The sequence below is a fragment of the Micromesistius poutassou genome (assembly GCF_964030765.1).
Source record: "Micromesistius poutassou genome assembly, chromosome: 9".
Taxonomy (NCBI): Eukaryota; Metazoa; Chordata; class Actinopteri; order Gadiformes; family Gadidae; genus Micromesistius; species Micromesistius poutassou.
Genome location: NC_140279.1, coordinates 12,754,185 through 12,780,373, shown reverse-complemented (window position 1 = coordinate 12,780,373; position 26,189 = coordinate 12,754,185). Strand labels below are relative to the sequence as shown.

Genomic DNA, 26,189 nt, shown 5'->3' with positions numbered 1-26,189 from the left:
AGTGGATGTCAGTATGCCTGTTCTTCTTCCACAAAGGATCATAGTCTGCACCATTCCCTTCCGAAATAGCACATTTTCTTAGAATATATTATATTTTATTTATAATTTTATAAAATATATACCATTGAATGTCTGATATATACCAACATAAATTATAGCAGTAAGATAAAAAAAAGGGAACATAGACTTTAACGCAGAGTTTCGGGCCATATCGAGGTCTTTAACCAACCCGTTGACATTCCAGCATTGGGTTGGGGCGGAGAGGTTGGGGGGTGGGAGGAGAAAAAGGGGGAACCAAGCCTGTAAACCTAAAAACATCTAACAGTACGATGAGCACAGGCCCTGTTTTAGCGAAGACACCCGCAGCCACTGTAATTCTAGAGTCTTGTGCCTTTGATGTGTAATCTCACATGCATCGCTCGCTCGTTTGAACACACAAACACAAAGACGACAGCTACACACACACACACGCGTGTGCGCGCACACACAAACACGCACGGATGAAAGCAAAACCTTGTCTTCCCAAAATAGGTCACACACTGCATTCACTTTATCTCAGGGAATGTATTGTATCTGTGTGTGTGTGTGTGTGTGTGTGTGTGTGTGTGTGTGTGTGTGCGTGTGTTTTCTATTATTGTGTTGTGCGTTTGTTTGTATGTGTGTGAGTGTGTGTATGGATGCTAAACAATGTATGCGACACAAGGACAAATTCTCGTGAGTGTTTCAAATCAGACAGGAAGGGATGGGGCCCGTTTCGGTCCAGCGTCCGAGCCAGTCATAACGCCGTGATCCAGAAACTACCCAAAAGAGGAACCAATGCACCCGGTCTGAGTCAGACGACATATTCAGCGCTGAGGTGGCTGAAGCGTGCGGTGAAATATATGATTTCATGAGAAAAAACGTTGACCAAAACACCCAAAACCCCACCTTCTCCTCCTCATTCCCCTCCCCTCCTCCATCAGCTGTTTCATGGCGAGCTGAGGGAGAAAAGTGAGGAAGGAAAAAAAAAAGATAATGTTCATGTTTTTTTTTCGACAAGATAATACAACGGTTTGGTTCACCCCCTCAACCCCCGTACCCATCCCCCACAATCCCCAACGCCCCCCCCCAAGCCCCTGCCGCATCCCGTTAACGGGCGAGACAAATTGAAATGGCGCACTCCCACCCACCCACCCACCCCCACCCCCCGTGAGCAGAATGAGGGGCGTCTGCCCGTGAAGTGCGGTGAAGACAAGGAGATGGGTGGGTGGGTGGGTGAGGGAGGGTGTGTGTGTGTGTGTGTGTGTGTGTGTGTGTGTGAGTGCATATTGCGGGGCTGGGTACGCCATAACCCCCCTCCCCCCCCCTCCCTCCCCCCAGGGCATCATGGCGGCAGTCAAGTGAATGTGAAAACAAGGGAAAGCTTTACGGAATATTGATTTAATGGCACGGCCAGGGGCGGCCGGCGAGGAGAGTTCAGCCGCGCTCCGGATTACACACGCTCTATTTCCCCCTCCCGCCCCGCCCCGCCCCGCCCCGACCGCCCCCCCCCCCACCTCTCCCCTCGTACACAAGCGTCCATTCCTCTGCCTCCCCTCTGCCTCCTGCGACCTCCGGAGAGAGAGAGGGAGAGAGAGAGAGAGAGAGGGGAGAGGGAGAGAGAGAGAGTGTGTGGGAGAAGTATAGAGAAAGATAGGAAGGGAGAGAGTGTGGGAATAGACGGAGAAAGAGAGAGACAGAGAGAGGGAGGGAGAGAGAGAGAGAAAGGCAGCCAGAGAGGGAAAGAGACAGACAGAGAGAAGGAGAGGGGGAGAGAGATGAAGAGGGAGAGAGAGAGAGATAAAGAGAGAGAGAGAGACAGTGTGAGGATAGATGGAGGGAGAGAGTAAGTCAGCAAGAGAGGGAAAGAGAGAGCGCGAGAGAGAGAGAGATCGAGGCACTATTTATTGTGTTGTCCCGCTATGAAGAAAAATCTATATGAAAGCAAAGAGGGTCAACAGAAGAAAATGTCTGAATGTTAAGGTGGATATCCTGGACATGATGTAAGATGTTTCACCTCTGGTCACAAATGCCATGGTGCATTACTACACACAATGCTTGATGGTTGTCATGGCCACACTGCCAGTCGTACCTCCCAGCACACAACTTTGAAGCCTCATTAATGACGATGATTTAAATTTGAATTCATGGTATTTAGATGAATAAACATGCAGAGAACTTATACTGAAGATATACTGAACTAAGACCAGCCGACCAAACTAGCTTGAATAAACTAAGCTCTTAGATTTAGCTTGAGGTCTCTCGGGACTATTAAGCAGAAGCGTTGACATTACACTTCACTAAGGGTCATTTGAGTGAAAGGAGGATTGATTCATTGATACATTTTGTTATATTTATATTTGCTAATTATTTGTTTTGGGGTTTTCCTTGATTCCCACCGACTGGGGTGTGGACAGAATTTCCTGTGTTTCATTTAGTATTGTTTGTGAGGTGAAAACCTAAAAATGAAAAACGGTAATAAGCGCTTATTCATATTTACTTTGTAATAATTACAAAGAAAAAAACACATTTGACAAATGTATCGCTAAAATACTGAGAGTGTGGCCTATTTGAGGTCATTACAAAAAAAACACCAATACCCTGTTTTATAGTATCAGCTTGAATTATTTAGCATTCTGCACTTCAGCACAGTTTCAAAGAATAATTGTATGGGGTCTGCTCCAGAGGCACAAGTTCCTCATTCACAACCTTAGTTGACTTTCAACAAAACCAACGTTTCTCCAACGCACCCGCCTGAAAGAGAGAACACTCTTTACGCAAATGGCACAAAGCGAAGATCTTTAGAACAATTTGTTACATTGCCCGCTTTTGCTGGAAATCATGAACAGTGAACGCACTCAGATTGTTGCACACAGGCGAGTCGCGGAGGACGCGCCCCCTCCGCGCTCTCGGCCAATGGGAACAGAGCAGAACCTTATCAATGTACCGACTGTCCGGCCAATGGGGGGACACTCCTGGGCTCACATGACGCGCCTCTGCGCCTCCACTCTCCTCACACCATTCAACCACGGAGAGAAGAGGCTTCACTGAAGGACTGGAGACCGGCGAAAACGGACGGCAGCCGCCACGCAACCGCACAGAGGCTTATTTTGTCACGCATCAAACTTAACTCGAAGTGTACGGTCGTTGCGTCGACGAAACGACGTCCCGCGTCTCGAGACCCCCGGACTTTTTCCCGCTCCTCATGCGCCGGCGAGACGCCGCGCAGCGAGATAACGCCCCGAAGTTATCGCGATGAATCGTAAGTAGGCGAAGTTGTTTTTTCCCTTACTTATTTACATCGTTTAGGAGGAAATTATTAAAAACGCTGAAAGCCTCATGAACTCTGCATGCTGTAAGCTCTCGGTCAACCACAGCGAATAGTTGGGCTCTCAGAAATGTCTTCTTTGTCTCGCCGGGCAGAACATGATGTACCAATACCTCTCGTGTGTCACTCAAGTGCAACTGTATTATCCCCATGATTTGAGTGTATCACAAGCGGTCCAGTTCCACTGCATGAGTCGTGCATGTGCATGACCCATGATGCTCGCTCGTTTTCATTGCCGCTCTGCTTTTATGTCTGTGCGCAAAGAGCCACACCATGAAATATAAAGCCCAGCCCGGGGTAAACCCGGTGACCCGGGCCCCGCGCTGTGCGTGCGGTGCGGGGCTTGTCCGACCGGTCGACACTGTGGACGTAATTAGGAGCTCACGAGGAATGAAGTGGGCTATGGCCCCCACTTGCCCACTTGAGGAGCAGAAAGGAGGAGACTCTTTTTTTTTTTACTCCGATCGGCCGGGCCAATATGAGGGTGGATCTCGGAGCGATGAAACGGTGTGTCATTTCCATCCGGGATATTGCATATCTTTGCAGGATATGTCCCCAACTTAGAATGTGGCCAAGTTCAAGGTTTTAGTGTGTGTGTGTGTGTGTGTGTGTGTGTGTGTGTGTGTGTGTGTGTGTGTGTGTGTGTGTGTGTGTGTGTGTGTGTGTGTGTGTGTGTGCCCGGATTGTGTTTTTAGTGTGTTTTACGAAGTATACCGTCTCTGTACTCTGTGGAGGCGCTTCATAGGCCTACTCAAATTTGACATTCCAGTGAATTGAACGCGTGGACGAAATGTCACTTTAGAAAAATGTAAACGGGTTCCTTTACACCCAGAGAGACGGGCGTGTTTTTTGTTTCCACACAGGAGGTTAAAAATGAATATTTAAAGCATGAAGGTGAAGCATAAAAATCCACCCCTTCGTGTGTACGTGTGCGCGCCTGTGTGTGCTCTTTTCAATTGGAGCACAATCAAAATGAGAGGGTGCGGACGAGGCCCGTTTGATGTCTTGAAAGGCTTCAGATGGCTTTAATTAGGAACTATAAAAATCTGTCTGCTCCGTGGAAACCCGACGAGAAGAAGAGAGGGGACAAAAAAAAGAGTCGAGAAAAAAAAAAAGACAGCCGACACAGAAAGTCACTTTGACGGTGGATTGACTAATCAAAATTTGATGAGGCTTTTTTTTCTTCTTCTTTTCTTCTACGCTCCCCTCTCCCTCCCCCTCCCACTCCCGTCTCATTCCTGATGCTGGTGTATCTGTGTTGCTTTGTCTGGCTGTCGCATATTATTATTTTTTATATGCCGCTGTAGTGTGTATGTGTCCGTGCGTGCGTGTGCGCACACCCCACCCCTCCCGACGTGCTGCCATGCGCAACCCTATAACTACCTTCTCGCGCCAGGCCGGCCCCAGACACCTGAAGGCTAGACATAATGATCAAGCAACGCTCCAGTCTGTCTGGAAGAACGCCAGTTGCTTTATTTTCTCTTCTACCTCTTCTTCTCCCTCTCCTTCTCCCTCTTCGTCCTTGCCCTCCCTCGCCCACTCTTCCTCCTTAACCCATAATCAAGGGGAAAAAGCAACACTTTGTTATGTTGTGTGTGTGTGTGTGTGTGTGTGTGTGTGTGTGTGTGTGTGTGTGTGTGTGTGTGTGTGTGTGTGTGTGTGTGTGTGTGTGTGTGTGTGTGTGTGTGCGGTTCCCTTTGCAACATGCCACTGTTATTTATGATGCTGTGTAGCCTATATGCGTCTCAGAGTGGGGGGTGAGTCACACAGGCGCAATACATGCACAGAGATCAAAGACGAGAGTGGCTCTTTGTGTGTATGTGTGTGCATGTGTGTGCGTGTGCGCTGTTCGAGCAGGCGCCTTTGTGAATACTTAAGTAGCTTGGAGGCTATGTTTTATTTGTGAGAATAGGGGTGTGTAGTTGTAGCTGTATAGCTTGTTTTTTTTAACCGTGGAACTATTGCAGGTTTTAGTTATGCGGTATAATTGGGATTTCTAATTGTGCTGAAACCAAGTAAACTGGGATTATTAAGAAGTTATGAATGAATGGCAATTGTAGATCAATTAATGGTGTAGTAAATTAATGGTATTGAATGGTGAATGTGATACAAAGTTTTCTGTGATAAAATCCCTAATTTTTACATTTCTGTTTTGCATGCTGTGCGTTTGTCTCAATCCACCACACGATACAGCAGTGAACTGCTTTCAGTCGGTGCATTTAGCACAAAACCCTTTAATTCTGGTAAAAGATGGATCTAAAGGCTTCATAAGCATCAGGATGTTCATTCATTGGATACATGTGTCTTCTTCAAAGACGTTTTACATGAGCCGTAGATGTTTGCTTTCTCTTTCTTTATGTCTGTTTGAAATTGCGTCATTTACCAGCTATTGCTATATTGTGTCATTCTGGCAATGCTAATCCTGTGTTGATACTGAAGAAATGCACTGAATGTTTTTTTTTTTATATAATCTTTTTAGATCAAGATTTGTTGCTAACACAAAGGCACATCATATTCTCTTATTAGAATAGGGAAAGCCCGCCTGGTATTAGTAATGACATGGTATCAAGTCGAAAATCTTTGATATGCGTTTATTTGATTTTTATTTTCACTATGAATATCATGGAACCAATCTGATTGGTCTGCTCCTCTTGGGGGGGGAGGGGTGTGTGTGTGTGTGTGTGTGTGTGTGTGTGTGTGTGTGTGTGTGTGTGTGTGTGTGTGTGTGTGTGTGTGTGTGTGTGTGTGTGTGTGTGTGTGTGTGTGTGTGTGTGTGTGTGTGTGTGTGATAATTAAAGAGTAACAGTAAGCATCACTAGCCCCGACCACCACTACCCTGTGAGGCCACCCGAATGAGTGGGAGGCCCCTCCCCTACGCAGGAGGCCTCCAATCAGATGACCAAGGGCGGGCTGCTGGTGAGGAACAGAAGAAGAAGATGGTCAAGGGCCTCCCCTTTAAGAGCCTCCTCTCTAAGAGCCTCCCCTCTAAGGGCCTCTCATTTAAGGGCCTCCCCTTTAACCCCGCGGTCTGACCGAGACCCTGACTGGTGTCTGAGGTGGATCCTACTGGGACTTTAGTTCGATTAAAGTATGTTTTGACCCATGGGGGGAGGTCTGTTATTTTATAAACGGTTTTAAAAAAGCTCTTAACCCAATGGTTTAAAATACATAAAGGGTAGCTTAAGTAGGTCAGAAGGATGATGCGTGAAATTTCATTTTATTTCATTTTTTTAAGCGGCACAGAAAAAATCCCGTTTGCTGAAATTAAAACATGCATTTTTTTTCTCTCCTTATGAAATAATGCAACAGCCGTGATAATGAAATTGGACGATCACAAAGCCACAGTTTGGGATTTGGATAACCAGATTTATGCGTGAAGGATTGGAAGTCACAGTCAGGAATGTAAATACTGCAGTCATTCAATTACTGGAGTGCCCTTTCCTGGGCGAGGTCCCACCACCACGGAGAGGTTAATTGTTTCTGAATCTCGGTCCATGGACTTTTTTCTCGAGAAGGGAAATAACAACGGTAGAACTAAAGAGCTAGAGAGATAAAGGGGAAAGGAAGCAGAGCGGGAACGGCGCGTTTTAGCTAATAACGCCGCAGGGAGACTCATTCAGGGGTAGGGGGGAGAGGGAGGGAAAGGCTTTGGGAATGTTGAGCTGGTGAGGTGACCTTTGACCTCCCTGTTCCAGGTGCAAGCCCTCAACGCCAGCAGCCAATGCGTGAAGTCTTAGACCTTCTAAAGAAAATTCAAACGCAGACTGCATTTGCCACGGGTGACTCAAGACACCACGCGCAAAAACACGTCCTGCTTGCATTTTCACCCCCGTCTTCGGTGGTTTTTGGTTCTTCCAAGCGCCCTCATGAAAAGTTCCGCTCCCGGGGAAAAACGCAAGGCTATTTTTAAAACAGTTGGAGGAGACGGTGGTGGTGAAATTGTGTTATAATCACAGAAGCGTTAATCACAAGGATGTCATGTATAATTATGACAGGGTTTGATAACGCCACACTGAGGCACCTCAGGCACTGAGCAAGAGCTTCAGCCGACTTCGCTATTAACGGGCATAAATAAAATCCAACAAAGCCCGAGTGGAAGGAAGCACTGGCATGGCCCAGTGATTGCTGCTCGCTAAGGTTAATGAACTCATTTACATACACTGGCCTGCCATCTGCAGGCAGCCAGGGGGCAGATGTGCTACGTAAAGTATAAACAATGTGTGTGTATATATATATATATTTATGTACTGTTGCATACTTGATGGTTAGCGTGCGAAGGAATTAGGCATTCCCAAAAGGGTGCGGATGTTGCGTGTTAAGGGTGGTCTAGCACCGTTTGAAGATTTAAAAAAACTAAAGTCTCGGTGTTAAAAGTTAACCTGCGTTGCGTTATGCATGAGGTTCAACACCGATGTCAGTCGTACTGCGCAGAGTGTAGTGCTGAAATGTGAGAGTTTTCCACTCTGACCCGACCGCCCTGAAAAGTATTGAGGAATAAAAGGTTGTGTCTTGGCCTTGGGCTATGAGAAAACTTGACAGGGGCAGTCAACACAGTTTACCATAGACAGTCCTTGGGAAGGGGGAAACTCAAATAAGGATTAGGTTTGTTCGAACCCGTGTGACACCTCACCTAGGAGGTCACATGATGTGAAGAAACCTTTGTGGACGGGCAAGACAACACGATCCCCGCAATCAATAAAGCCGCATGAGGGCAACAAATTGGCAAAATCAAAGGCTTTGGGTTGGCTTGGCTGTCATCTCCATGTCTGCTAGGATCTGGTGTGTGTGTGTGTGTGTGTGTGTGTGTGTGTGTGTGTGTGTGTGTGTGTGTGTGTGTGTGTGTGTGTGTGTGTGTGTGTGTGTGTGTGTGTGTGTGTGTGTGTGTGTGTGTGTGTGTGTGTGTGTGTGTGTGTGTGTGTGTGTGTGTGGGGGAAATCTCACAGCCATGCCCGCCAGGGCAGCCCTTATGAAAAAAAATCACCTCTGACTGGCACCCCAGCATGGACGGATGTAATCTTCAAATGCAATGAAGCCAAAACGTTTCTGTACTGAGCTGGTAATTCCCTTAATACGTACAAGTGAAGAGGTGAATGGATAGACAACATTTAAGGGCACACTATGAACCCTAGTGTGTGTGTGTGTGTGTGTGTGTGTGTGTGTGTGTGTGTGTGTGTGTGTGTGTGTGTGTGTGTGTGTGTGTGTGTGTGTGTGTGTGTGTGTGTGTGTGTGTGTGTGTGTTTAAGCAAAATCTAGGGGCGGTGGGGGAGTGGGAATACAGCTTTGGGTCAATCCTGCTCTCTCATCATCTTCCAGGGATGAGGGCTAATACCGCATGGCCATTCACACAATTGGAGGACATTTTCTATAATCCCGGTAGACATGGTGTGACGATGTGTCATTGCAGGCACACATGTCTGCCAAAGATTAGCAAAGAACCGAGGAATAATGGAGGTGTAAAGGGGGGGAACACTGAGGTCAGGGAAGATTGATGCTGGGGGAGGGGGGTTGGAGGTTAATGCTGCCACAATACCGGATGAAAGAAACCATTTGCAAAATTATATTGCATTGTCTGGCATGATGGTTCAGTCAGAGCCTAAAAAGCCATGATGGAAGACTCTCAAAAAAAAGAAAGTAGGCTTGCTCCAAAAGTGCATTACTCATTTCTCAGCTAAAGGCTTTCCAGGTAATGTACGTAGATAATGTTCTGTCAAGTCGTCTTTTCTCTTTTCACCGGAGAAGTCCCGTTTTGACATTCTGAACTGACACATGTCCTCTGTTCCCAGCGCTAAGCTCCTACAATATTCATGCAGTGAAGATGAAAGGGGTGTCACGACTTCACTTTGCGGTTGTACATTTATGTATCTTCCAAAGACTTTAGCCTTAAATCAGCATACTCTTCAGACATGGTACTCAACTGCCACAGAAGTACATTTTCAGAAGGAGAGGCAATGGAGAGAAAAAAACAAAACTGCAACAACAGGACACAAGACCCGGTGCATTCTCGCTCAATGCGACCAGCTTGTTTGGTCACGGCAAAGATTAAAAGATAAACTCGCTGCTAAACTCATCTTCTTTATTTTTTCTGGCTCTGCCTCCAGTTTTGCTTGAAATCCCTCCCGTATGGAAGACGATCACACACACACACACACACACACATTTTGTGTTTTTATCACCAAATGGGGACCGTTGAGCGTAATGAAGTTCTGCAGCCCCAGCGTGAGTCTGAGTAGCTCCAGTGATTACAAAATGCGCCTCCCATTGTCTCCGATCATCTCCTGCCTAATTGAAGACAATATAACAAGACAATGGGTCCCGCTCATCACTCTAGATAGCGGGTGTGCTTTATGGAACGTGCCAGTCTGTTGGAAGGGGTAGGGGGACGGGGCAGGGGTGGGGGGCATTGCCAACCAAAAACGTGCTGCAGCTTGTTTTAATTTTGGAGCAGAGAAAATGGGCAAATTAAGTGGGAAAAAATCCCTAAGACGTGTGATGGTTTGTTGGCGCGCGCACGCACGCACGCACGCACGCACATCTCTTCGACATGCCAACCCTCTCTGTCCCCCCCCCCCCCCCCCTCGTAAAAGTGAATAAAGGAAACAACCCCGGATTGGTCCAGGGTTGTAAGGGGGGAGAAGCAGACAAGGTGGAGGGGAGGTGTTGGTTGATTAGTACGGCCAAGTGGGGCAAGTCCCTCGAGACCACACCCCCTCCGCACTCACCCCCTCTCCCGTACCCCCATCACCTCCCTAATGTGCCCTGAATAGGCCCCCGCTCCGCACTGGGTGTGTTTGTGGAGGGTGGACTGGGGAGGTAGATTATGTCTAGCTGTGCTTAAGGAGCGCATGTCATCTGGCCCCTCGGGGCCTCGCCGACGCCTTTGTCAGAGCCCGGTACTTTGTTAGCCAACACTATTCACACAGAGCAATCAGGGCACCGCCGGTTGAGGGTCGACACGGTCCCAAAACACCTTTTGTTTGTGTTTTTGTAGATTAGTTTAGAAAACTTTATTGTCCATCAACTGGGACGGAACATTTTCCTTGATGGGATTTTTATTAATGACAATTAACAACTAACCAAAACTAGTTAAGCGCAAAAGTGCTTTTATCCATGAAATACAACAGATTAAAATAAATAAATGTATTACAATACAGTCAGATTTTTGCATCCAAGTCCTCACGTTTTCTAGACATTTATTGACGCATTTCGGTATTAGATGATAAAGTTTGAGTACAGGTCGATAAACTGAGATATTCTGAAATTGGCCAGCATCAGCACATCATGAGTGAGAGGGAATTGTCAAATGCACTGTAAAATATGTTCAATTATAATTTTTATCAGTTAAATGCAACCAATTACAAAAAGAAGAAATACTTTGCTTCCTAATATATATATATTGCCTCTCATTCATACCCAGCCCCTACTTTCTGCTATGTTTGAAAGACTGGGGCGAATCGTGATTCCACGTTCATTTGGACTTTGTACAACATTTGAATTTTCAAACTTTGACCGAAAGGTCAACAAATAGAGCATTCATTATCATTTGATTAGGTTCAGGCATTCATACTGGAGGCGTATATACGTATTGCTCAAAGCAACAGACCTACTCCCATTTTCACAATGTAAGGCTCTGTACCTCAACAGTAGATATGAGTACAAGTTTCGGGAAATGAGTCAACAGAAACTCGACGAGCTAGGTTTGGTACTTTCGGAACGCTTGGTGGATGGAGTTTGTGGTTTTCAAACGAGACACCTAGTCATTGCCTCTTGAGGTTGGCAGTGATGCACTTCTCAAAAGTACTGCTTCTCGGAGATCCTTTATCTTCTCCATAAATCTATTGACATCTGCATTTTTTACTTAATTTTTTTATTCATCTATTCATATGTATTTTTCTCTTAAGTGGTCTAGAAATATGTCATCACTCATCAAGGCTCTCAAGACGGTGTCTTAATTTGAAAAAAGGAAATAGAGGAAAGAATTGTTGTTTTGAGCACCTCAATGTTTTCTGACTTCTAGTAAATGAATAAGAAATAAATATGAAATAAATATGAAATAATTACTCGGAATGTGCCTTGGACAAAATGGTCACCATAAAAAAGTGCAATCATTTTAGTATTTGATGGTCTTAATCAGTTGACATTATTTCAGATGCCTTCTCTTGAGTCCCCTTATACACACATGCACAAACATTTAGTTTTTCATGTGTGTGCTCGAGCTGGGAAAGTGCATTCATACATATGTAAATAATACACATATGTGTCATGGCTCAAGGTCCATACTGAAATGGATGGCGGGTGCGTTTTATATTTTTTGATGCATAGCTTAGACGGAAAACACTGCTTAACTTAAAAAAAGACAACCTGCCCAGGGCGCCATCCCATTATGTAATAATAATATAATAATAATATATCATAATAACTATGTGCTTTTTAAGAAATAGGCATGGTAAGGGCTGTACAATATATATGTAGAAATAGTATAACTTATATATAGAAAACGTTTTACATTTGAACTACCCTGTGATAACTGAGCATCTGAAACATAGTAAAATGTAAATTAGGCCTTTTTGTGTTCAATTCAATATTCTGTCTGCTCATATCTATCATCTATATAAATGTTTTGCTACACAGTCGATGGGTTTAAATGTCAGGGGTTGGGCCGTGGGGTGGGGGGGGGGGGGAGATCACGCCACCGCAAGCATGCAGTGGTGTGACGCAAGCCCCCTCCCACCACACACACACACACACACACACACACACACACACACACACACACACACACACACACACACACACACACACACACACACACACCATTACCCTCCCACATGGTGCTGAGTTGACAGAAAAATGCCGAAACGGGATAAACAGAAGAAGAAGAAACAAAAAGAAAAGCATGTCAAAAAATAATAATCATCCCCCCCAGACTCCCTTTTTTAAATTCTCTTTCCCTCCCTCCCTCCATCTCCTCAACCCCCTCCTCTCCCCCCGGTCTGCCCTGGTCCGTGTAAAGACATGCCCTGCAGCCAGCCGGTGCACGCCCAGACAGAGCGAGGGGGTGAGAGGGCAGACAAAGGACCACTGTGTTAGTCCTCCCCGGGTCGGGGAGAGGGGGGTTATGGGGAGATCTGGCAACCGAGGGGCGTGATGAAGTGTTTCACCGTGCGAGCCAACGCCAGGGGTTTATCGCTCAGAATGGAGATTAAAAATTAGGGTAGGTGTGTGTGTGTGTGTGTGTTGGGTGTGTGGGTGTGTGTGTGTGTGTGTGTTGGGTGTGTGGGTGTGTGTGTGTGTGTGTGTTGGGTGTGTGTTGGGGTGAGGGGTGGAGGGGATGGGGGTACAGGGCGAGGATAGCGCTTGCGTCAAGCTGTGCCGGTCAGTGTCTTACACACACATTTCTATAGTGTCTTTCACATGCGTGCGCACGTGCACGCACACACAAGGGTCCACAGTGCCACCGGAGCCCACTCTACAGTGAGAGTGGTGAGTGAGTGTGTGTGTGTGTGTGTGTGTGTGTGTCTGTAAGTTAGTTTAGACCGGGTGGGGTTGGGGCGGGGGGGGTCTTTGTTGGTGACAATCTATTGTGTCATATTTTTCTAACCCTCGTTGGTCCCTTTGTCAGTGCAGCTGTGGGCTCCGACGAGAGACTACAAGTTTGTGTGTTCTTGTTATTTTCTTTGCAGCTCCGAGCAATGACATAAATGCACTGTGCACACACGTTCTGCTAAGCACCCCCTCACAGTTGAGGTAAAAAACGACTTTATTGGCAAGATACTTTTCACAACAGTATACTAGTCTCAAAGTAAAGACACAAATGTGTGTGCCACAGTTCATGGACAGTTGCACTGGTGTGAATTATACTGGAGCAAGGCAATATGTCCCTTTGTCTCGAATAGTCTCTTTTCACAGTGGATTTTGGATGTCTAAAATCTGCTAACATTGTTATTTCTCGTTTTATTATTGTATCGTTGTCTGGTTGTCTGGTTCAACATTGTGACCACTTGATTCTGGTGACACTCTTGACTCGGTCGCTCACCGTTCTTGCCTCTGTGTCTCCTTTTTGTATTTCAGGTTTTGCAAACCCTGGTTTGGCTGACTACAAACACGACATCACCTCCCACCGTCACCCAATAACGCCCGCCCCCCCTTCTGCCACCACCCGCCACTCACACCCATTCCCTGGAGAGGAACCACATGCAGAATACACATGCGAGAAATGAATCGAAGGTAACACGTCTTTACCTAGTAGTTTTGAGGTTGTGCGTCTGTGTCACACTTTATGCCCGGGGTGATATCTGTACAAATTTGTTTCTTGTCTGCCTGTCTCCCTGTAAAGTTTTTTTTATTTTCTAGTGTGTGTGTGTGTGTGTGTGTGTGTGTGTGTGTGTGTGTGTGTGTGTGTGTGTGTGTGTGTGTGTGTGTGTGTGTGTGTGTGTGTGTGTGTGTGTGTGTGTGTGCGCCTGTGTGTGTATGTTTGTGCGTGACATGGCGCCAGAACCGCCAGGTGATGCCAATGGCTTACCAACTGTCGGACAGGCGAACAGGAAGCCATGGATCCCCCCCCCCCCCACTAATCTCACCTCTCAATCTCCTAACCTCTCATCTCACTCGCTGGTCATTTCTCCATTAGCTGGAGAACATCACAGTTATCCGAAAAAGGCAAGACATCTATTCCCCCCTCCTCCTCCTCCTCCCAGTTTATTCCTGTCTCTCTGTCTGTCTGTCCATCCGTCAGTCCACATCCCCCCCCCTCGTGCCTCCTTGTCCTCATTCTGTTATTGCGTTATGCTTTCCCTCCACTTTCTTTTCATCTTTTTTGAAAGTGTTCCGACAGCTATCATCTGCCCGCTAATTACCACCCCGAGATTAGTGTCATACTGTTCATTATTACATCAAAGCCGCCTTTCCACCCAATCCAGCGCTAGGCTTCAACCAACACAAGCCCTGACCCGGGCCTCTGGGGGTTGCAGATACACGCACTGGAAACTTCACTGGGTCGTATAGGTTTCTCAATGCCAGGGCTGGGAGCGTGTTCTTTGCCTGTGTGTTTATTATCCGTTAATTCAGTGAGATATGACCTTCCCAAGTACGCACTAGTGCGCTGAAGCACAAGCGCTAACAGGGGCACAGGGGACGGGTTTCCCGGAGACTTGTCGGTTGAAGAGGTGACTTTGAGAATCTCTTCTAAGCACGTGCGATAGAATCATGGAGGGGAAGTAATACATTACACAATTCAAGTCATGTAGCCATAAAGTATCCCAGTATGTCCATGCAGTTTAAATTTGAAGTCACACAAATTAATCCAATTCAGTTGAATTGTCTTTAAATGTTGACTTCACTCAACATTTCCCAATGTCATTCAAAGTTCAGTTAAGTTGATCTAGGTTTTTTTGGGGGCAATATTGGCTTTTAATTTTTATTTCGAGCAGTTACCACCACATAAACACTCTCTTTAAAACACTCTACACTATTTAGTCTTGAGTCTCCATTGGCTTTTACTGCCTCCTGTGTGTGCACCTTCACGCATACAGCCCAGGACTCATTTACACGTAGATACAACTCTCTTTCTTCTCTTGTGTTTCTCTCTCTCTCTCTCTCTCTCTCTCTCTCTCTCTCTCTCTCTCTCTCTCTCTCTCTCTCTCTCTCTCTCTCTCTCTCTCTCTCTCTCTCTCTCTCTCTCTCTCTCTCTCTCTCTCTCTCTCGCTGTGTATTTCTTTTTTCTTCTCTTTGGTGTGAGATGCAATTTCCTCGAATAGGTACTTTGACTGTTTATTGGCTGTTCCGGGGCCCAATGAGTCTATCCACTCTGCTCCAAACAAAGGGGCCCCCTCCCCCACACACCCCCTTTCCCGTTCTGAGAATCCCCCAAGCTGGTGATGAAAGGGATGAAGATGAGCAGGGATACGAGAGTTGAGCTCTTTACAATGAGGGGGTAGACTGTGCCTCCTAAAGGTTCCCCAAAGCCAATAGCAGCCACTGTGGTAGCTTAAGGGCCCGTACTCACTTAAAAGCTAACCCCGGCTTTGTCACGTAACGTGGACAAGATGCTGTTTATTTTTGTATTTATTCAGGGTTTTTGTGAGCGAGAGGAAAATGTATGCCTTGTTTTTTTTTTTTAAATGGCTGGTTCCTATTTTAATATTGCACATGATATCATCACCGAATACTGACATTGTGCTCTAAGGGAAAGTAGAGGAGGATGCTCTCACATTGAAATCACTCCACTCGCAGCCTTTCTGCGCACTCCTTTTACTCACTCCCTGTTCCGTTGCTCCTTCCTTCCTTTCTTCCCCTCCATTGACGGTAGGAAGGGTTTTTCTTTCTCATTCAGGGGCGACCAAGTCTGTCTAAGCTGCCTTTAAAAAGCTCCACGAGTGTAAGAATACATGGTGAGGAATACAGGACGGAGGGCTTCCACGGCGGCGGGGGGGGGGGCTTCTCTCTCTCGGCCGCGGGCCTGTCACACCTTCCATCACTCAGACCGAGAAATAAGGAGAAGTGACAGGCGGTCGACGTAGTCCCGTCACCTCATATTGATTCACCCCCCCCGCCCCTCTGTAATAATGGACAGGGCAAATAATTGTCCCTCGACCCCTGGGCCGAGGGTGGACCCGATATTCCGCTTCATGATCCGTCCAACAAAGACGGACGAGGGAGACGGCCGTCGTAAGGGGACGCCGTTACACCTCCGATGAGTAACCGCCGTTAAAGTTCGACTGACAGGTGTCGAAAAAATGGGCAACATTTGTTTGGCTGCAACGCTGCCAAACAAAGTATGTGTCCGCCCAAGCCCCTCCCCCTGCCCTCCTTTTTCCGAAGCGATGAGCATCAATCAGTGTTGGATTAAAGATGAAGGAAGGCCTTTATAATGAGCGGGAGACAGAGAGAGGGGAGGCTGGAGCCCAGCCAACCCCTGTAATGGATAGAAGGATGAGGAGAAGGGAAGATGGATTGATGGCGGCGGAGGAAGATAGGCGAGGATGAGGAAGGGGGGAGGTGGAGGGCTGGGTGGCGGCCAAGAGAGATCGAAAAATAGAAACAGTGGGGGGGAGAAGAGAAGATTTAAGTGAGTAGAAAGGAAAGCGGTGTGTGAAGACGAGGAGATGAACAATGAGACTGTGAATATGTTTTGAAGGGCGGACGGGTTGAAGAGGAAAAGGAAGAGGATCAAGAGAGGCTGGCTGTGAGGATCACTGAGCCAGGAGGGGAAGAGCAGAGCAGAGAGCGAGAACTAGACAGAATGAAAGACCACTAATAGCGAGACAGAACCACCGTGAAGGAGTAGGGCGCATAACTACTGTGGAGAGGCTGAGGGGGGGGGGAAGCATCTAACGTCTTTATAAGGCCATAAAGCCGCGCACTTCCTGGCACCACTCTAATTGCTGCGAGGGGATGGGGAAGGACGGGGCTCTACCTGCTTAGTAAATGAGGCCCTTAAAACTTCACGTCTTTAAAGGGGAGGGGCCTCCCGAGGGAGCCCGCTGTGAGGAACATGTGCCGACAGGGTTAAGAGAATAAAAGATGAAGATATGGAAAGGTTATGGAACGAGAGAGAGGCACAGACTATGACCTGGCGTAGGGCAATTTAAATATATCTCTTTTAAAATCAACACAGAAAAGGAAGGTTACAAATGGAGTGAAGCGGTGTAAAAGTTCACTTCGCTTGCACATTTTTCGAGGAGCGCTTTTAAAAAAATTACAGTTAATGAACCAAACAAATCAAAAGAATGAGGCTTGACGGTGGAGAATTTGAAGGGCGGTGGGAGACGGAGGAATTGAACGGAGACAGAGGGCTTTAACGACACCACTGGAAACAGCGGTACAAATGGCTACGCCTCCCAGAAGAGCTGTATCCCGGGCCCTTAAAAGAACCAGGGCAGTAACGCCTGCCATCATTGGAAAAGAAAACGTTTTCATTTCATAAACTGCTTTGGTAAGGCACCCGGCCCAGCCCTCTGAGCTCCCCCACTAACTGTGAAGGGACGCAGGGAAAACCTTGAGACTATAAAAGGGACATTTCTGTAAAATTCTTTCAGCCTCCAGCCCAGACACCTGTGAGCCATTACATGTAAACGCCAGAGCCCAAAATGGAAGACAATCACTGAGAAATGAGACACTCCCGCGTACAAGGAAACGTCTGAACTGATATTATTTTTAGAGCCCTCATCAAATCAAAAATGTAAACATATGTACATTATACTTTAAGCATTGTTTTGACGTGGTACAGCAGCTACACTTTCTTGGTTTCAGAGTACAAGAGCATGGCTTCAGTGTGTGTTACGGTGTATGGTTCTATAGAAGCACCCTCCGGCTGTTCTTAGTTTTGGAGCGACTACATCGCTTGGGCGGCATTAGCTCAGGGGGTAGAGCGGGTTGGCTGCTAACCGCAAGGTTGCTGGTTCGATCCCCGGCTCCTCCTAGCTAAGCATCGTGGTGTCCCTGAGCAACCCTAACTGCTCCCGACGAGCTGGCCGTCGCCTTGCGTCGCTGATGCCGCCGTCGGTGTGTGAATGTGTGTATGAATGGGTGAATGTCAGGCAATATTGTATGCGCTTTGGGTGGCCACTGGTTACAAAAAATGTGCGATATAAATGCAGTCCAGTCCATACATAGAGATTTACAGTTGCATGCTCTACTTCCATAATGATATAGTGGGTTATTCTCAAGCAGCACACTCAGACTACAAAGACGTATTACCCAGACTGCATGAGAAGATACGATGAGATGGTACTTTATGAATTCCAGGCGCTACATTTGGGCGTAACGGCAGAAAGTACAGGATAGTAGAATCACTTAAAAAGTGATGAAAAGAATTGTAAAACAGTTGATGGCTTTATTGAGGTATAGAGCAACTACATAGAGATTTAAATCAGTACACTGGAGCAGTATTCAGCTATATCTCCACTGTACAGAGGGTCAGTACACTGGAGCAGTATTCATCTATATCTCCACTGTACAGAGGGTCAGTACACTGGAGCAGTATTCATCTATATCTCCACTGTACAGAGGGTCAGTACACTGGAGCAGTATTCAGTAGTTTCACTGTACAGAGATTCAAAGCAGTACACTGCATTCAGCTATATCTCCACTGTACAGAGTCATCGCACTCTCTATGGAGCTGTATTTAGGTAAAGTGCGACTTGTTTCAGTAGGTTGCAGGTTTTTTTTTTATGCCCGTCTCTCCGGGTTGTTTATCAGTGTTTCTAAGAGAGTGACGGGGAGTCAAAGGCACCCCCTAAGCTCCCTATAATGCACCCCCCCCCCCCCCCTCCCCCCCCCCACACTGGAGACAAAGGCCCCAATTCACTGCTGGCTGTCGATAAGAGCCTGCGTTAGGCTGCCCTTGGAGGTATTACACACACATATACATACACACACACATACACACAAACACACACGCAAATGCAAATGCACACACACACACACGCAAATGCAAACACACACGCAAATGCACACACACATATATACATATATATGCGTGTATATATATATTCATATATAGGTAGCATATTTCCACAAATACATATGCGTGAAGAAAAGACATGTGTATTTCTGCAGAGTAAAACAGCCAGCCAGGCATGACTTGGAAAAACAGAAGAAGAGTGCATCCCTGGTGTGTGTGTGTGTGTGTGTGTGTGTGTGTGTGTGTGTGTGTGTGTGTGTACACCTGTACAGTACACACACACACACACACACACACACACACACACACGCGCAGACGTCCACCTCTGGTCCATCTATCAATGGCAGAAGGGGTGGGAGAGGCAGTGGTGTAGATGGAATAAATATTCCTCTGTGTCAGACGTGGTCTGGAGCGAGATGGAAAAGGTTTGATTATTTTCACTAATAACCAAGATGGAGCCAGGATAGGTGGAACGTGTGTGTGTGTGTGTGTGTGTGTGTGTGTGTGTGTGTGTGTGTGTGTGTGTGTGTGTGTGTGTGTGTGTGTGTGTGTGTGTGTGTGTGTGTGTGTGTGTGTGTGTGTGTGTTAATTTCTCCACGGTTCAAGGGAGGACCAAGTTACCGCCGCCCTAGTCCTCACAGATGATGGACTTCCGGCCTCATCGCCATTTCTCCTTATTATGGCTCTCCTCCGTCCCGCCCCCCTCTCCCCCATCCCATCGCTTCTCGACCCCCAAACCGCTAGAATATATGAGATTACTCACGGTCCCTCCACCCCAAAGGCATCTAGCGCGGGCCCAGGGTCATTAGCCTCGCCACTTTAAACGAATGGCCTGCGATAGCATCGCTGCTAAACCCCCTACAGGAAAAAAAAAATAGGGATTAAGACCGAGTCTCCCAGCCTCAGAGGTTAGCATATCTAACCAAAAATGGAGGAGGAAAGAAGATGGAACAGGGGTGGGGGGTGGGTAGGGAGAAGACACGTTCTTTCTCATTTTTTATTAGATTCCCTTGTTCTTTTTATTACTAGTTCTGGTTCTTTGTCGTCGGTAATTTAGCTAGTCGTCCGCCCTCTTTTAGCACGGTGGAATCTCATTGCGCCTGAGCTAAACGTCATAGCGGTTTCACTTGAGAGGAAGAAGGGGGAAAAAAATGGACAGAAAAGTGAAAAACATCAAAGCCGCCTGGCGAGACTTCTGCTGGCAGACGAGTTGCTGGGGTCCTGCCTCTGCAGTGTCTTGATGTTTATAGGTCTCTCTCTCTCTCTCTATCCTCTCTCTCCCTTTCTCTCTCTCTCTCCCTCTCCCTGTCTCTCTCTCTCTCTCATATTGCCTGCTTGAAAATAACATCAAAAGAAGCGAGTCCAGTCACAACAACCACTGAACTTTTGTATTTGGCCACTGTGTGTGTGTGTGTGTGTGCATGTGCGCGTGCGGTCTTTTGTCTGCCATGTCCTTCAACCCAACATCCTACCTTTTCCAGCGGCTCGCATTTTGGCGTAGTGCTTTGTTACCGGTTCTTTCTTGAACGACTCGTTCAGTCACGACTTCCTGCCTTTAGTTTCTGTGTACCAATTCCATCTTTTTCCCATCTTTCGTCGTAAAAGAATGATCATGGCGTTCTTCGTCAACTGTCGAGAAAGGCAGCAGCAAAAACAAAATGGCACCAGCCAGGTCTTGGATTTCTCTGCTGGGGATTTGAGGTCGGCGCGTGGGAGGTGGGGAGGGAGGGTTTCACACCCAAAGGATGGAGACAATTAGGATGTGTGACGTTTAGTATGGGTGTGGTTGTGGTAGTGGTGGAGGGGGGGGGGGGGGGGGGGGTCGGGTGCGGTGGATAATGCTTTGGGTGGTCCTGCTCTGCGTGTGTCTGCTGGTTTTATATTATATTTCAACCAGACATGCAAGGGTAGAAAAGCACACATCTTGGCCAGAAGTCAAGAGCCATGGGTGCATCTCCACACACACAAAGCTTCAGAAGAATGAATGAAGAGCTTCTCTTGTGGCGTTTCCCTTCCGTTCGTCCATTTTGTTTTTCTGAGACTTTGCTCTGCTGGCTGGTTTGGTTTGTGGACATGGCCTGCTGGGTGAGGGATAGACCAGCCAGATCAAAGCCGAATTTACACATTTCCGTCTCCCATGCGTACATAAAATATGTATCGCCTGGTGTCCTCAAAGGGAATGGATCTGGCAAGGTACATTCCATGTTCATTTAATGTTAAACAGTCTGGCGTACACAGCGTTGGGAATCACCCGCTGCAGCTGTCTGCCGGAGCCAGATTCTACATATGTTTTACATAAAACTGGTAAATGGCCTTTTCTGTTTTTATTGGGCACAAATAAAACGTCAATGTATGCACTTCTACTCTGCCGTTATTCCTTTTTGTTTAGGGAGACATTAACTTGAAGAGCTGCTATTAATTATCAACGACTCACAAGCTTAAACAATGGAACAAACCACAAGTCAAACAAAGAGGATGGCCTTGAGATGAAGGCGGCTTCAATGTGCTTCCTTAAAAAGGAAACAACTCGCCAATTTACCAAAGCCTGTTAATACCACTTTCAGAGCTGGTACTCGAGCATTAAGAAGTACTGATTAATACAATTATTTTTTCTTCTCATTAACGTGCGAGCACGCTGTGATTTTTCAAAGTATCCTGGACTCCCCCTCGGTTAATTTGTGACTTGGTTCTTCCCCCGTTGGTAGGATGGAGCTGTGTGAGCCAGCAGGAAGAGCCCACAGCCCTTTATTGTTCTTTAGTTCTGGAGGAGGGCTGGGCCTAATTGCATGGGTGGTCCTGTTGTTTCTTTATTTTTTTGGTTTATTATTTCGGGCGATGCAAGAACGTGAGAATGATTCGGCCACTCCATGCTGGCACCTTGAATGGTTTCCCCTGCCTGCCCCCACCAGGCTAGCATGACCACTGGAGGAGAGAGAGGGAGGGAGCGAGAGACATAGGACCGGTATGGAGAAGAGATAACTCAGAGAGGGTCATGGGAAGAGTATGGAGAAGAGATAATTCAGAGAGGGATATGGGATGAGGATGGAGAAGAGATAACTGAGAGACAGTGCGAGAGAGATATAAAGAGTTTGGAAAAGCGATAACGGTAAGAGGAAGCGAGAGACATTTGAAGTGTATGGACAAGAGAGAGAGAGAGAGAGAGGCTGGTGGCTACGAGCGATAGAGGGAAATATGGAGGTAGATGAGAGTGATAAGGGGGAGATTGGAGCAGGAAAAAAGTGGACGGAAGGAGGGAGAGAGGAAACGAGAATTCATCAGAGAAACGGACGGGAGAAAAGAGAGATGCATCGAGGTGGAAATAGTCAGAGGAAATATTGATAACACGGTTGGAGATGGAGAAGGCAGAAACCACACATCATTGCACAATGCAGAGAAAAGGCAGCCAAAGATAGATTGAGAGAGAGAGAGAAGAATTGCTAGAATGAAAGGCTTGGTCTCTCCTTCCGCTGTGGCAAGCCGTTTGGCTGGTGCTGGCCCATTTCACCGTATTTAACATCAAAGTGAAGTGGGAACAATGGAGGCAATTTTTAATCCGGCCAAGGTCGCTCATTGTTCTCCGCGAGGAATTCCAAGGTACAAGAGCGTGGTTCAAAGACTGTAATTTACTACAGCACTTTGTTGTTTTTCGTCCCTTCTCTTTTTTCTTTTACGCATGTCTGACTGAGCGTCTTGTGGCGTCGCCGTGCATCGGGTCTCGCTGGAACCCCCCATGAATCTAAAAGCCCGTTTATTTTGTCCCGACCAGACCTCATACATCGGTTCCTTTACATAAAGACAGGTAAAAAAAACGAACCCCGGCTGCGATACTTATCACAACCGGGCCCGTAGATAGCCGCAGTCAAAATAAGAAGATATCTCCTAACTAGGCCAACATAAATCAAGGCCGTAAACACATCACACCGAGACCCCTCGGATATCCTCCATCAAAATAAGCCAGGGCCGTTGGTGTGTGTACGCTGAGATATAGGCTGATAGGGCCAAATCTAATTTAAAGTGTCTGCAAAGGACCACAAAGTTATTAAACCCAAGCAAATGTCACTGGGGGCATGCTTTGAAAAATAAAGGTGATCCTTGGAACCTAATGGCTGCTTTAAATTGCGACCCCCACCAGTCGCGACCCCCCCACAGCAGGGGAAATAAAGCTACAGCGTCAGACGGTGTCCTCGGGTGAGAGGGGAGGGTGAATCTTCAGAGGCGCCTGTAACTTGTTGCTGATTACAATCCCGACCCTATGGCCCTGGCTAGTTCCTGGATATGCATGAGGAAGGCTGCTGTTTTCGTTGTGTTATGGAGGACAATAAAAAACATCAGCAGAGGAGAAACATCAGCGGAAGGATGCTGTGCTTTTTTGAAATCTAAAGAGCACGTTTGGAACATTTGTCTGAGTTTTTCTGAATGCTTCACATTTACCACGACACACACATACTATGTGCACAAATTCCACATTCAGAAACGCTGCGCTGGAGTAACCTAGTTAGATTTATGCAAAACAGGAACGTCTAGCGGCGAGCGGCAGAAAGGATTTCCTTTGATGATTTATATATATATATATATATATATATACGTATATAATTCCCCTATACATCGTGTGTTCCGCACACCATTAATAATGCATTCGCTTTTCCAGAGCCGTTATTTTGGCAAAGGAAAATTATGTTCTTGCTTTACTGAATCAAAACACATTTGAGCAGGCAGACTAGCACGGGGTACAAAGCGACGCGTCTTCGGCAGGCATAGACAAGGTGTACCGCGGGGAAATCGCTTCAAAGGCAGGACGTGTGTTGGGTGCCTTCAGTGGAAACATTCGTTCTTTTCTTGAAGTCACTCCTACACGATATAATTGTCTTTTTTTCCAAGAGCAACACGGGACGTTAATGTACACACAGCGAGGTACCGTGTAACAGTGGTCTGCAGACCACACAGCGTGTGCACGTGGGTGCGTGTCTGCGTAAGAGTAGTGTGGGGTGCAATCAAATACGTGTGTGTGTGTGTGTGTGTGTGTGTGGTCACACACACACACACACTGAGAAGAAAGTCTTGTTTATCAAGGTGTGTGTCTGACAGTTCAAAGACAAAGGTAAATGTCACACAAAAAGTTGGGTTATTTGAGAATCTGGATGCGTCCTCATCCTCGCCGTGTGTGTGTGTGTGTGTGTGTCCCTGTGCCGCTGTGTGTATGACTATTGTAATAACAGGCTTTGGTGCAATAAACACTGAGTTTAACCCCCCCCCTCCTCTTCTTCTTCTGTTTGTTTTCTACCCAGGTCCAGACATGAAAGAGTCGAGAGACACACACACACACACACACACACACACACACACACACACACACACACACACACACACACACACACACACACACACACACACACACACACACACACACACACACACACACACACGGCGGGGGGGGGTGCTTCTTCTGTCTGCGGTCTTCAACCAGCCTGCCAAAAGATACACACACATGCACACACATTACGGTAAGAAGACCACTGAGCCACACTATAGTGGTATAGTATAATAACAGTGTTCATGTAGTCTCTCTCTCTCTCTCTCTCTCTCTCTCTCTCTCTCTCTCTCTCTCTCTGTGTCTCTCTCTCTGTGTGTCTCTCTCTCTCTCTCTCTGTGTCTCTCTCTCTCTCTCTCTGTGTCTCTCTCTCTCTGTGTCTCTCTCTCTCTGTCTCTCTCTCTCTCTCTCTCTCTGTCTGTGTTTCGCTCTTCAGTGTTTATGTCTGTTTCTCATTTACGGGCCCATTGGCGACAGGGTTGGGGTTACGATATTCAGTTAACTAGGGAGGGCTGGGGAGGGTGACTGATGTATTATATGCATTAGTCTGTCCCATAATTTGCCGTATCTTTTTAAGGCCTTGTGCACATAGACGTCAAGCACCAGGTTAAGTATGGGGTGAGCAGGATAATGATAATAACTGTCCCGGAGTCGGCTTGTTATTCTCAATTCTGTTTGTATTTGTTGGTGTTTCACCGAAACCGAAATTCAGACAGGGCGCAGTTCATACTTGTATATTCAATCATTGTGAAAAGGTCAGTGATCATTTGTGTTTGTTTGGGGTTGTGTCTACTAATGACCGTGGCATCCTTGTTTTGAAAAAATGAATGAGTTATTCCCTGGTGTTGAGCTGTAGAGTCCTAGTGCTGGAGATAATTACAACAACAGTCGATGCACCGTGATACCATGTTATCGCCGGGGCATTAAGGGAAGCTCTTAGTGCGATTTAAAACCTGTTTGCCCTCCGACTCGAGACTAGAACGCCCTCTGCCCTTACTCAGTGTATGATTTATGTTTAAAAGAAAGTATGTCTGACTACTATATTTCTGGTCAGACGTGAAAAGTGCCCTTGAGCAAGCTATTGACACCCAATTGGCTTCCTGCTCAGGGAGGTCTTCATTGACTTGCAGCCGAAGGTTTTTACATCACCACACGCCAAACTTCAAGGCTGCCTTAAAATGGAAACATTCAAAAATGATTTTCCCCAGCAAAGGTACCAACGGTATGTTGCAGCAGAAACCCAATACAAGGCTTTCGGTGAAAGCCAACTACCTCTTGAAAAAAAAGTGTGTGTGTGTGTGTGTGTGTGTGTGTGTGTGTGTGTGTGTGTGTGTGTGTGTGTGTGTGTGTGTGTGTGTGTGTGTGTGTGTGTGTGTGTGTGTGTGTGTGTGTGTGTGTTGAGGGGAGCAGAGGACGATGCTACGCCCTAACTGGCTTTTGAAACCGCTTCTCAGCCACAGATGAGGGGGGGGGGGGGTGGGGACACTGGCTGCTAATGGCCCTTTCTATTGATGTTACCGTTTAGCATTGGCGCTAGGAACCAAACTGGGGGAGTGATTATGTGGCGGCCAGAGGGGAGGGTGGGGAGAGGGTTATTATTTTAGCCCCCTACAGTCGTTTACAGGCTGTGGTCTCGTGTATCCACCAGACCTGCTGAGAGGCAGAGATGCTCTCAGTCCAGCGCGAGCCATCTTTCTATCAGTCTATTGGCCTTCCTCCACCTCTCGCTCACCTTTTCTTGATTGGCTGCCGGCTCGCAATCTCCCGCCTTTATTCCTGTGGCTGCTTGGCAACACCCAGCCGTGCAGCTGTCTCTCTGTCATTCAACTGCCAGTTTACAAACTCTCCATCTCAATCGCTGCAGGGTTTTATAATTTTTTTCCCAATTTCCTGCTCCATTATATCTGATTCAAGCATTTCATCCCAATGAAAGAAATGTAAAGCTTCTTCTTTTATTTTTTATGGAGGAACTCAATTATAGTCCAACTGAAAACACTAGTTTATAATAATGAAATAAAATAATGACACATCGAAATTATCCATTAGTTTGAAACATATTTAGTAGATCTACAGAGTACACAGAGTATTTATTTGCTATAAGGAAATACTGTTTGTGGATAACAGGCTGCCCTATG

At 46.6% G+C, this 26,189-nt stretch overlaps 1 long non-coding RNA gene across 1 annotated transcript; it reads left to right on the top strand.

Annotated features, from left to right (window-relative positions):
- Positions 1-3,066: 3,066 nt before the first annotated feature.
- LOC311352956 lies at positions 3,067-24,226 on the top strand. The gene is made up of 3 exons (XR_014636955.1): positions 3,067-3,280; positions 13,415-13,570; positions 24,032-24,226. It is a non-coding gene; the product is annotated as an uncharacterized lncRNA (long non-coding RNA).
- The last annotated feature ends 1,963 nt before the right edge of the window (positions 24,227-26,189 follow it).